This window comes from Thamnophis elegans, chromosome 10 (assembly GCF_009769535.1).
Source record: "Thamnophis elegans isolate rThaEle1 chromosome 10, rThaEle1.pri, whole genome shotgun sequence".
In the NCBI taxonomy this organism is placed as follows: domain Eukaryota; kingdom Metazoa; phylum Chordata; class Lepidosauria; order Squamata; family Colubridae; genus Thamnophis; species Thamnophis elegans.
The window spans coordinates 25,905,886-25,918,285 of record NC_045550.1 but is presented as its reverse complement, the minus strand read 5'-3'; positions in this window follow the sequence as shown (position 1 = coordinate 25,918,285).

Genomic DNA, 12,400 nt, shown 5'->3' with positions numbered 1-12,400 from the left:
CCTACTAGAAAATATCCAGATATTAATAAAGAGTTTGAAAAACACCTTCCTTTCCCCAATCGTCTTTTGTAATACTGTAAAGTTTCTCTTGTTTTATGGGAGCACATCAGCCACTGGCTGCTGGATTCAAAGCAAGCACAGACAATGCTGGTTGTGGGGTTGCCCATTGGTTTCACGCTACTCTTTCTCAACTTATAAGAGCCGAGGTGGCGCAGTGGTTAGGGTGCAGTACTGCAGGCCACTTTAGCTGACTGTGATCTGCAGTTCAGCGGTTCAAATCTCACCGGCTCAAGGTCGACTCAGCCTTCCATCCTTCCGAGGTGGATGAAATGAGGACCCGGACTGTGGGGGCAAGTTGCTGACTCAATTTGCTAAAAAATTTGTAAACCGCTTAGAGAGGGCTGAAAGCCCTATGAAGCGGTATATAAGTCTAATAAATAAATAAATAAACTGCAATTTATGAGCAACAGCCATTCATCTCGATGTGGCTTCCTTAGGAAGTGGCACAAACATCGACTGACATAAATTGAAATTGTATGCGACAATAGCTGGTAGGTTTTCCCAAGGAAAAGAAAATTGTCAAAGGCTGACAAGATTGTTTGTTATGTAAAGTCACATAATTCCTGAGACATCATACGAAATGATGAAACACCAGCTTTATTCTTAGGAAACAGGAAGCATGTTACATAAAATAATAGAGCCTTCTACTTCCACAACACTGTCAACCCCAAATATCCGGTCTTGATTGTAATGCAACCCAGGGCAACTACTCCCTATGTTATCACCACTGCTGGTTCGCATTGGGAATATTGCCTTGTTAAATCTAAGTTTCCCCCACCGTCCTGTACCTCAGTGGTTTCCAAACTTGGCAACTTTAAGACTTGTGGACTTCAACTCCCAGAATTCTCCAGCCAGCTCTGCTGGCTGGAGAATTCTGGGAGTTGAAGTCCACAAGTCTTAAAGTTGCTAAGTTTGGAAACCACTGCTGTACATCGCAGTAGCTGCAGTTACAGGAATCTGCCTACAGGAACAATTAGCTTTTCTTGATGGCTCATAGTAATGTGACTTTGTAAATATTCATTTATATGAAGATTGCAAAGGGCCCCATTTTATATTGCATCCCATGGGAATCATCTTGTGTGGTATCTTGTCAAGAGTGGGTGCTTTAGCAGAGGAAATTTTCAGAACTGAATTGAACCCAGAACAAACAGCACAATGGAAAAAAATCAAAAGCTGGGCTTCATTTTTCTGCTAAGTCATGATTAATTTAACCACAGTTAACTGAATAAACTGAAAGTGGATGGATTCACACAATTTATATGGCACATCTTTTAAGGTCATTCAGCCTGAAAGCTCGTCACTGCTTCACACAACTTACTGTATTTCATCATAACCCAATAGACCACAGTCTGTGCAACTCCTTTCTTGGCTAGACCAAAGATGGCCACAAGAGGGAAGCATTGCTGCTTAAATTTAGGGGGTTTTAAAGAGCAAGGGCAAAGTAGCCCTATTCTAATGCAGTTCCATAGCCTTACTAAGGCAGCGGTGTTTTTCATTTGTTGGCGTCATGTTAATATTTTGCACAGCTATTTTGGTACTACTGGTAGTATCTGACAGTGCTATGTCCATAGCATTTAGCTTGCAACACGGTAATGATGGACATGTGGGATTTGGCCTAGCCTGAAGCTAAAGTTTAGTTTAGTTTAGTTTAGTTTTCCTTTATTTGTATGCCGCCCTTTTCCCTGGGGGGACTCAGGGCGGCTCACAATTCAGAAGGGTGGGGGGGCTAAAACATCTCTCATCACCCCCTTTCCACAAACAGAAAATGCTAATAATGGAAACATTTATAATAATAATAGTCGGTGCAAAATCCAGTTTTCAGTATATATTTTTTATTTATTTAGTTTGTCAAACATGTAAAAGATAACCAGTATAAGTATAAACAAATATGAACATGAATAAATGGAGACAGTGGGACAGGGACGGTAGGCACACTGGTGCGCTTATGCACGCCCCTTACAGACCTCTTAGGAATGGGGTGAGGTTGACAGTAGACAGTCTAAGGTTAAAATTATGGGGAAATAATTTCCCATGTTTCCCAGAAAATATGTGTTTACATAGACTGCTAAGCCATGAGTTAACTAATGATGGCTTAGTAATTACATAACTGGTTAGTGCAGAGTATGATAAATCCTGAGTCAGGATTTATAAAGCACAGCAATCTCTGAGTTCATTCTCTAAATATATTTTCCTTTTGCCTTCAGTGTCAGCCCATGAAGATGAAAATCTTAATATACCAAGGAAATATACACCAGGTTTAAGTGTCATCTTCCACATCTGGAAATAATTCTCTAGGGTTTCTGGCACAGAACATCTTTTTCATTATCTTTGACTTGATCCTTTTATCTTAGAGATATCAAGAGCTGAATCAACTTTGTTTTTGAGCTATGATCCCTCTCGCTGCCCTTGCTATAAATAGCGCTGGCATAAGAGAGGACTAGAACAGGCCTGTGCAAGTCAGTTTCATCCAGACATGGAGACAGACCTAAGTGCCTTATTAAGGTGTTTCATTTTGCCCTACCAGCCATTGGCATCCCAGGAGAGGGAGAGATGCTGTAATCACATAAACCAGTGGTTCCCAAACTTGGCAACTTTAAGACTTGTGGACTTCAACTCCCAGAATTCTCCAGCCAGCTCTGCACAAGTCCACAAGTCTTAAAGTTGCCAAGTTTGGGGCCACTGACATAAACCATGGAACTTTCTATTTGCATCAAGCATCCTGAGGCAAATATATGTCATATTTCTCTCACTGTGTTGCTATTTTGATGTCATATGGTTTGTTGCATATCCTTTTGTTAAACTGCATTTGCAGACGCTTCTTAGCTGACTGCTGGAAAGGCTGAGAAAGGCAGCAATGCGAAGAGCACACTGCAGGAGTTTTCCCTCCCTTTAGAAACAAAAAGGCCATGCTGTTTTCTGAAAAAGCTGCTTAAGAGGGTAGCTGACAGCAGCAATTATGTCCCTGCGCCTTCCCTTCCAAATCAGACTGGGTGATGGAACTCGCTGCTGTGTTTGTTCAACGTGCTTAACCAGGTCTGTTAAAGCTTTAAATAACTGCATTTGCACATCATGTAAAAGCTGGCAAATTTTTAACACTGGTTAGGCTTCCTTGCGGCTTAACATCCTGTGTAAATCCAGCCACTTTGGGTAGTTTATATATTGTGCCAACGTATAAAACGAATTCACCAATTTAAGTGAGTTTCATGAGTGCAGCCAGAATTCCAGCTGGTTGAAAACAGCAGGCTTTCCCTGGTTTTTCATCCCTTTGTGTATTTCTTGAGAGTTATTTGCAGGTGCTATTTGGGGGAGGGGGGGGCTGTCTCTTTCGTCAGTGGCAATGAATAAAAATAAAAAGCAGCACCAGTTTGTTTACTATACACACCAGAGATTATCCATATTGTTATCTGCCAGGTTTCTTCCATTCTCAAGAGCCTGTCCTGGCATTCTGCTTCAGGTTTAAGGTTTCCTCATGTGTTTGACCTCCTCTGATTGCAGTGATGGCAGCAGAGGAGAGTCACAGGGTTAGCACATAAACGTTTTAACATTATCCAGAAATGCTTCATGGGTAGATGGTTATGAATACAGATGGACTCTTATGCAGCATTTCCGGTTGAGAAATATGAAACAGGGGCTCAAAGGGTTAAAAGTTTTCTTACTCGCAGCTTCTGTTAGGAAGAAAATGATTATTCTGGAGGGAGGAACTGGAGCCATAATCTCTGACAAAAAGGAGGGTGAAACTGCAGCCTTTACACTAATGAAAAGTGCTGGAAAATTACGATATTACTTTGAGATAGGGTGTGGTTTCTAATGGAAGAGAACACTTTCCAAGCTACCTCTCACACTGCCAATCAAACAGCAGCCCAACCGGCTGCAAGAAAGGATGCAAAAGAAAAGTCAGATTAGCAATAACACTTAGATTTATATACTGCTTCACAGTGCTTTACAGCCGCCTCTAAGTGGTTTACAGATTTAGCAGATTAGAGGAATATATGCAGGAATTAATGTATAATAAGGGTTTTTTTATGCTCAATCATAATTTAGAAAGCAGGATCATGCCTTAAAAATAAATGCAGGAAGTCCATAACCAATAAATGAAAGGCCTCCTTTATGTAGAACAGAGGTCTTCAAATTTGGCAACTTTAATACTTGCGGACTTCAATTCCCAGAATTCTTCAGCCAGACGGCTGGAGAATTCTGGGAGTTGAAGCCCACAAGTATTAAAGTTGCCAAGTTTGGGGACCCCTGATGTAGCACAATATAACTGTGGAACTATATATATATATATATATATATATATATATATTAGATTTTTACAACCCCTGGTAAGCCCCAATTATGGGAGGAAGCTAACTGCTTCCATCATCTGTCCTTCGGCTTGTCACAAGAGACCATCCAGACAGAAACCCAATATTTTTACTGTTGCCTTTTTGTTACATTTGTTGTATTTGTGCTGATAAATAATTCTTCCTCCCATATTTGGGCATACGGGGGTTGTAACTCTAATAGATAACCTTTCACCCTGGCTTGGCTGATAAGGAGTCGAACTCTGTGGCTTAATGGCTAAGACGTCTGCCTAAGATGCAATACAGCACAGGTTTGATTCACAGTAAGGGTATGGCTAGCTGCTGAAAGCTTGAAATAGATCTATACTAGTCTCCCTTCATTTATTTATCAGCACAAATACAACATAGTATTGTGTTCAATGGGAACTGGACACATTCCCAGAGGACTGGGCTACTAATCCGAAAGGCCATCCCCCTCCCAGGCAGCACATTTTAACACATCCTTTCTGAAACGGGTGGTTGGGGAATTATGGGAGTTGAAGTCCACACTTCTTAAAAGTTGGCACGTCTGAGAAACGCTGCGTTAAAAAGGCCGCTTTAGAGAGCGGGCTGAGAAAGAGCGGTTGGCTATGAGCCCCTTCTTGGCTTCTGGCCCTGGGGCTCTCTCGGCCCCCATCGCGCCTCTCAGCCTCTGCCGATTTCCCCTTCGTCGCCTGCGCAAGCGGCCCACTTTCGCCCCCTCACTTTCCCTCGCTGCTGCGGCGGCCAAACAAGGGGCTCCCACGCTTGGGCTCGGCCTCGAAGCCACTTCCGCCGGGTGACGCTTGGGCCCGTCGCCCCCGCCGCTGGAACTCCCACCAGCCCTTAAATAAAAGCTTCCCTGGAGCGAGGTGCTGCACCTGAGACAGCTATATAAATATTGACGGGCTGAGAATAGCTCCCGCCTGAGCTGTTTTTAGCGCCGCCTGAGCTGCTCCCCAGGCTTAACCACAGGATGCATCCCGAGCCGAGGGGCTGACACGTGCTCGCCCTGGGCCTGGCGCTGCTCGGAAGGCGGAGGAGCGCCTGCTCCTCTCCGCGCTGCCACGTCGGCCGGGCGAATGGCCCTGGGTCCAGGCGATCGCTTCTGGGCAGCCTCCCGCCCCTGCGGGCACAAAGGGCCGCGGGGCTGCCGGGGACCGCGCAGAAGAACGGAGAGAAGCTACAAACTGGTGCCCGGGAGAAGGAAGAGCAGCTTCGCCCCTGTCGGCGTCTCCCGCCTGCCTGGAAGGACAAAAAAAACCCTTTGGCTCGACGTTTCCGATCGGAGGACCGTCCAGGGGCCGTCCTTTCTCCCCTGAAATGCTCGAGGGATGTCGCTATGCGAGGCATAATTGAGCCAGGGAAAGGCAGACGGCAAAATTTCGTTAAGCAGAAGGATCTCTTGAGCCTCCCAATAAGTCCTCCATGCAAGCGCCTGAGCTTGTTTGGAGGTTCTAGCTGGGGAGCGCAGCCGAATCCACCCTGGCGATCCGTGGGGGGAGGGATATTGCAGCCAGGTCGCCCATTTGACCAAAAGCCATGTGTGGAGGAAAGAGTCTCGTTTATATCCCTGCCTGAAAAATTAAGTGGACCAAGTCAGTGGGGTGGCAGAACTCCTCCATAGGTTACTTGGGCCCCCAAGGCATTTCTTTTTCATGGGCATTGGTACAGGCATGCCCACTCTTGATGAATGGAATCAGAGCCGCAAACCTGGCTTGTTGGGGAGGAAGCAAGATTTATTTTTCTTCGTAATGCTTTGATATTCCTCTTGACCAAATTAGAGACATTTTTCCCATTCTGTCCTACCTGTTAATGTTAGATTAATGCTGATGCGCTTCTTCTAAGAAACAAGAGAGACTGTTGATAGGAATTTATTATTTATTTATGTGATTAATACCTTTATCCCTAGGAGACTTCAAGACAGTTAACAACAAAAAGGAAAACAAAGGAAAAGAGTTAAAAATCATGACTCAGAGTATCTTAGAGCAGTGGTTCCCAAACTTGGCAACTTTAAGACTTGTGGACGTCAACTCCCAGAATTCTCCAGCCAGCTCCCAGAGAATTCTGGGAGTTGAAGTCCACAAGTCTTAAAGTTACCAAGTTTGGGAACCACTGTCTTAGAGGGAAGGGAACTGGTTGAAAAGGAGGGGGTTGATTATGGAAGATCTGGAGGCCTTTCTTGAAAGCAGAAGTGGGAAGGGTCTCAACATAACTCCCAGGGAAGGCTTGGGCATAGCAATGTATTGCACGATGAGTTTGCAAGTGGCTCCCTCATATTCTCAACTAGGACACCTGAGAGAAAGCAGAATGTCATCTTTTTTGTAGGGCAGTGGTTCCCAAACTTGGCAACTTTAAGACTTGTGGACTTCAACTCCCAGAATTCTCCAGCCAGCTCCCAGAAAATTCTGGGAGTTGAAGTCCACAAGTCTTAAAGTTGCCAAGTTTGGGAACCACTGTTGTAGGGGAAGATGAGGGATTCAGTTCTGATACTGAAACCAAGTTGCTGATCTGAGCCATATACTTGAAGCCACCCTGTTTCTTTATGATACTTGGTGCAGGTCTGTTCTTGGCGACCATTTAATCACAACCAATATTGTTTTAGAGTACACGACTAAAATGTACAGTATGTTGATACCAGCTCTTAACAAAGTCCAAAAAGTCATGATGTGAGTACCTTGATATCAAACTCCCATCCCATCTCTGGGTGAAAGTGATCTGGGGACAGGCTACAGATGATTCCCACTCCCACCCACAATTCCCATCCAGGCCTTATCTCTGGGCTCTTGGCTCTAAGAAGGGACAAAAGTAGGGCATGGTGAAAGTATCACAGGGATTGATGTTCCCCCAAACAAATAGCACGGGGGAGAGGAATTTGGAATAAGGCATCCACATGGGGAAAAAGATTAACCTCAGCCCCCTCCCCAGTTTCCTGCTGCTGCACCATAATTCTTATTTCTAATCGCCTCCCCCCACCCAATCAAATAGGTTTAGTTAAAAAACAAGGTACTATGAGATATGCATGGAACTCCAGGACATGAAAAAGAACCTTCCACTTTTTCAGAAAAGGTTGTCTTTTTATGTACAGCAAATACTCCTGAACCGAGAAATTATTTCTGTCCCTACTTGTACTTGATAGTCATTCCTTGACAATCACCATTCTCACTCATCCATACCATGTTGCCTTCATTTTGTTCCCCAGTCCACCAGTGAGACAGGTTTAAGTCCTCCTCAAGATGTGTTTTTTACAATTCTCCAGTTGCGACATGGACACAAAGGAAGGTGAATAGTAGGAAATCCACCACTATACCGTCGGAAGATGCTATAATTAAAAAGATCTACGAATGTGCAGAAATGGACAGAATGACGGGTTGGCTGAGGGACAAAGGAGAAAGAGAACATTATCTTAGCTGGAACCTATGGTATATGTGGGCGACTAGGAGAACAGCAGGGACTTAAAATGGGGAAAGTTAACATAGGTACCGTAATAGATCCCTGAATCTTGCAATGAGAAGATGTGGCTTAGAGACCTAATAATGAGGAAAGAAAGAAAAAACTGGGCTGTGAATGACTGTCACCGTGGGGGGGGGGGGAGGGGTGGTGGTATGTTTAAAACGGCATTTGTATCTGTATGTTTTACTTTATATTGTTATGTATGATTTGTCTTGCTTATGTCGTTGTATTTATGTCGTTGTATTTTTCTTCTTGTTTTTTAAAGGTAATAATGTTTAATAAAAATTATTTTTTTTAAAAAAAAAAAAGGAAGGTGAATAGTAGAATAACATCCACAGAAACAGTTTATTATCCGGATTGATGCAGGTGCATCTCTTTTCTGCTGGCTCATGGCCAATGTCTTCTGCCAATCGCTCCCTGGACACAAAACATGAAGCCTACTTGATATGTTGCTGATGCCCAAATAATATAACATGAAATAGTGCAACAGACTGAAATAGGAAGAGTGAAACGTGGCCCTCCATCTTTCTCCTTTCTGCATTTGCTTCCAGAACACAAAGGAACTATTACTATGTAAAAAAAAAAAAAAAGGAAAAAAGTGGGAGATAAATTTCAAATAAATGTGATATTCCCTTATAACCACTGCCAACAACGTGACTCCATTTGTGATACATGGTTTGGGGTTTTTTCGATTTTATGATGACAGAATGGAGCTTGGGAGGGAGCAACAGATGATGCCGTCTGGCAAAATCCTGGTGCTGGACCCAGCCAATTTCTGCTGCAAGGCCCTGGGTAGCAGATGTTTTTCCTGTGTGATGGCATATTGAAAAGGAGGACGGCAAAGCTGGAGGAGTCAGCCATCACTATTGCCCAGCCAGCATTACATTATATATATGGATTTATGCTGGATTTATGCTAGAAACTCAAGGATTGATGGAGAGCAATTTAACTCAGCAGTGGCCAAATTCCCCTCAATCATTCTAAGGGAAAAAATGCTATATAAACATGTCTTCTTGTAACATTGAATATAACCTTCTTTTGGCATTTTTTCCCTGTCTCTGAAATTAATTGTATGCACAAGTAAACTAAAGTATTTATAATTTTAGATTTTTTTTAAATATTCCCAAATAAACATCTTCCTTTATTTATATTATTCCCCTTATTTATTCAAAAAAATCTAACTTTTTGTACATAAGATCAGGAAAAATATGGCCAAGACTTGAAAGACTATGGATCAAATCTAAAATTACTGTCAAAGCTCTCAATGTAACATTGGACCAGTTAGTTTCACTTAGTGTAACTTGTCTCATAGGTTTTTGGGGACAGAGAGAGAATTGAGCTTTGAATTCCTTGAATTACAAAGCAATGGATACTGTTTGCATTCCTCAGTTTTTTTCCAGATTTAACTATAACTAAGTTACTAACTTAATTGCGTTAACTCAGCACAGGCATTCTGGGGACTGCAGTCCCATTTGAAAGATGCCAATTTGGATAAGGTTGTGTTAAACAAATTTTATTTGGATAAATAAGTGATGAAGTGAAAGCAGTTACAGTACATTAAAGTGTCATTTCGAACTTGATTAATCTGCTCTATTTTTTCCATGCTTCAAATCACACCTAGAGGTTGGGCCTTTGATTATAAGAAATGTGCTGGCTCAGTTCGATCAGGACAGGGAGCCATAATATTTACAAATCTCCATGCGCTGGTTTGCCCCGGCAAATCTCTCCAGAGTTGACTTTGTGGCCTGAAAACAAGTCGCCCTTCCAGGGTTCTTGGGAAGGTAACAGCTCTTCTCATGATTCAGTCTGCCCCTTCGTTCATAATTTGCCTGCTCTGGGTCCTAGCAATATATTTGGAAAAATCTGGTACTTTGGCAATTGCTAAGTCTCCTGACATCATTTATTCATGAGCCATGTGCTGGGGAGAGAAGCAGAGAGAGAGAGCGCTGTGTGGCCGGGCTCTGGCTTGGCAAGAGAAGCCCCCCCTCCCCGAGACTTCACCAGGAAAGAAGTCCAGACATTCCCTGGGTTCATCCTGTAAGGCATCTTCCCTCAGCTGGGCCCTGCAGATAGGTGGGGCTAACTCTGTTTGTGGGAGCTCGAATTGGAAGGCACAGTTTGGGACTGGTCAAAAATTATTCGTCCCAGATGGGTCTTTCCCTGAAAAAAGAGAGAAAAGGACTTGCCAGAATGATGAGCTCAGGGCTATTTTGAGGCTTCCCTCCCACCGTCCGGCTCTTCATGTCAGCAACCTACTCTTTAATTTCTAAGCAAACAGGCAGTTGCCACTAGCACATTTTTGCCTGGGATGCGGGCTACAGCCAAGGCAACAAGCTTCCTGTTTACTGCTCGTTGCTCCACTGGGCAGTGGGGAGGGAGCAGCTACTGCCAGGATGAGGCCACAGAATGTGAGCCAGTAGCAGGTGTCCAGGAGGTGCTGTGAATGTGTTGCTACTTGGAGGAGTCAGCAGTCCAACAAATCACAGCAAAGGTGGAACTGGATTACAGGCAGCTGTGGGATAAACTCCAGGTCAAGGAATGTGGAGCAAGACTGACTCATCTGGCAGGTTGCAGGTTGAGGGCTGCAGAGTGGCTACAGGCTGATCATTTCCCTGATCCTAAAAAGAGAGAGAGCCTTGAGAGAATAGGCAGCAATGCCATTAAAACAAAACTTCTGACCTGACATTTAGGGCTTCACTCAGCAGGATAACTAGAAAATCCCTCAATGCAAAAAGAACTTAAATGTATCCATGTTTACAGGACACGTTTGCCCAGGCTTAACATTAACTGAGAATAGCTCTCTGAGAATTTGAGAAGAGACTTGAATATGCCTACAAATTATTATAGAAACCAAACTTGGAATATTCTGCATCCAAAGTTTCCATGTTGCTACTGAACCACACATATTCTTAGCACATTAAAAATATTTGTTGCACCCAATAATACTACCATCCCCAAGAAACTGAAGATTGGGGAAATTAACCATGTTTTCCAGAGGCATATTTGCTGTGGGTGGGATAGATATTTTTTAATATACCAATTAAGGATAATTCCAGTCATCATAGGCAAATCAGTTTATCTTAGCAAAGCATTAAAAAAGCTCTGCTTAACGCTAGGATGCATTTGTGACATCTCAGTAACAACATGGAAATATCCAATTATTGGCCATGATACTAACCCAAACACAACCAAAATATCCTGATGGTTGCTGATGACTTTATCTCAGTAAGCCTGCCAAAAAAAATTGTTGGGTTGCTTGTTTTGCCTTGACATCTATTTCAGAGCTCTTTCCTGTTGGTACCATTGGAAATGATGGTACCATCAGTACACACACTAAAGCAGGATTGTCAAACCCGCAGCCCGCAGGCTGGATGCATCATGCACTGGCCATGTGCACTCCCGGTTTAATGAAGGGGCAAAAAGTCCCGATACATCACGAGATACCACCATCACAATGCGAGTTTGACACCCCTGCACTAAAGGAATGGTAGGCAATCTAAAAGCCTCCAGATGTTTTGGACCCTAACCCTAACCCTAACCCTAACCCATGTAATTCCTTGAACTGGCCTTTCTGGGTAAGGCTGAATGAATATGGGGGCTAAAATATTTGAATGATGGCCTCTTCTTATCCTAATAGGTTTTATTTAAGGCAAAACAGGCTCTGCCTGGATTGGAGATGACAGAGCTGTCTACATTTTTCTTTCTTCAAGTTTTTCTCAATGCATTTAAAAGGAAACAAGCTTCAACCTGAACAAATACAGAAGAGACGCCATGGATTATCTTGGCTGGTTTTGGTTGAGAAGTGCAAACCATGGTTTAAATGATAGCCACTCCTTTCTGTGGAATAATCATTCTTTTCAAGAATTATTCATATTATATATTATTTTCAGTGTAGTACAGATTGTGATTAATTTTTATTATTGTTGAAGATCAGTTGTTCATATTGAGCAACAACATAAAGAAGAAAGTTGCAAGCAAGAACTAAACGAAGAGTCACAGTGTTCTCAGATCCTTTTATTTAGTGGCTCTTAGCTACCTAGTGACCAATCTCCAGTTTCCCCAGAAATACAACTATCATTGCTATGCTACAGAGTCTGCACATGCGATGTTCAGGATCAACCAAAAACAAATCGATAAGATTTCACGCCTATTTCAAATGTATCTATTGTGTGTTAGTTGCGAGACTTCCTCAGTTACGGAGTAAGATATAATTTGAAAAGAAAAATCAGTAACAGATGACAGAACTCTTTCTTTGTTGAGGAGAAAAAGTATAGCTGTGTTTACATGAATTTGATGACAATGAATTTATCCAGAGAGCAATAATGTAACAAACAGGCTGAATATTGCACAACCTTGTAAGACACCAGAAAAGCAGGTGGTGGTGATGGTGATGGTGGGAACGGACAACTACAGGTAACGACTGCAAACTAAGGACTATAGCCATAGAGAAGACCATAGAGGAACAAGACATTCCCACAGGTTTTTCAAAAACAACTTTCACCCTCCATTATGGAGTTGCAGTTGGAGATGAAAGTGAAGCTTTTTTCAAACCATAATGTGAAGTGCTAGACATTCTTTGGGTGCAG